This window comes from Sorex araneus, chromosome 7 (genome assembly GCF_027595985.1).
Source record: "Sorex araneus isolate mSorAra2 chromosome 7, mSorAra2.pri, whole genome shotgun sequence".
Taxonomy (NCBI): Eukaryota; Metazoa; Chordata; class Mammalia; order Eulipotyphla; family Soricidae; genus Sorex; species Sorex araneus.
The window spans coordinates 50,078,207-50,078,578 of record NC_073308.1 but is presented as its reverse complement, the minus strand read 5'-3'; positions in this window follow the sequence as shown (position 1 = coordinate 50,078,578).

The following is a 372-nucleotide window of genomic DNA, read 5'->3' as shown; positions in this document are numbered from 1 at the left end:
CATCTGACTTGAATTTTAGTACTTTTGAGGGGCAGGAAAAATGGTTTGGGCCATTCCCAGGGTGGGTGGAAAGGCTATTTCTAATTTTTGGCTGGGAGATCACTCCCAGTAGTATGTGGAGGTACGTTTGATAGCAGGGAAAGAACCTGTGGTTCCTACACATATATTTCAATACCTTTAGCCATCTTCCCAGTTTCTGAAATTAGGTATTTTGTCTATAATTATAATAAGAAAAAATTTTTTTGAGGAACATTAATTTCAAATTTGAGAAATATCTACTATCTAAACACACTTGGACACCATAGGTTTATTTTTGTCTAGTTTGAGAAAATAGAGAAAACATTTAATTTGTGCAGAAAAATCATAACTTGA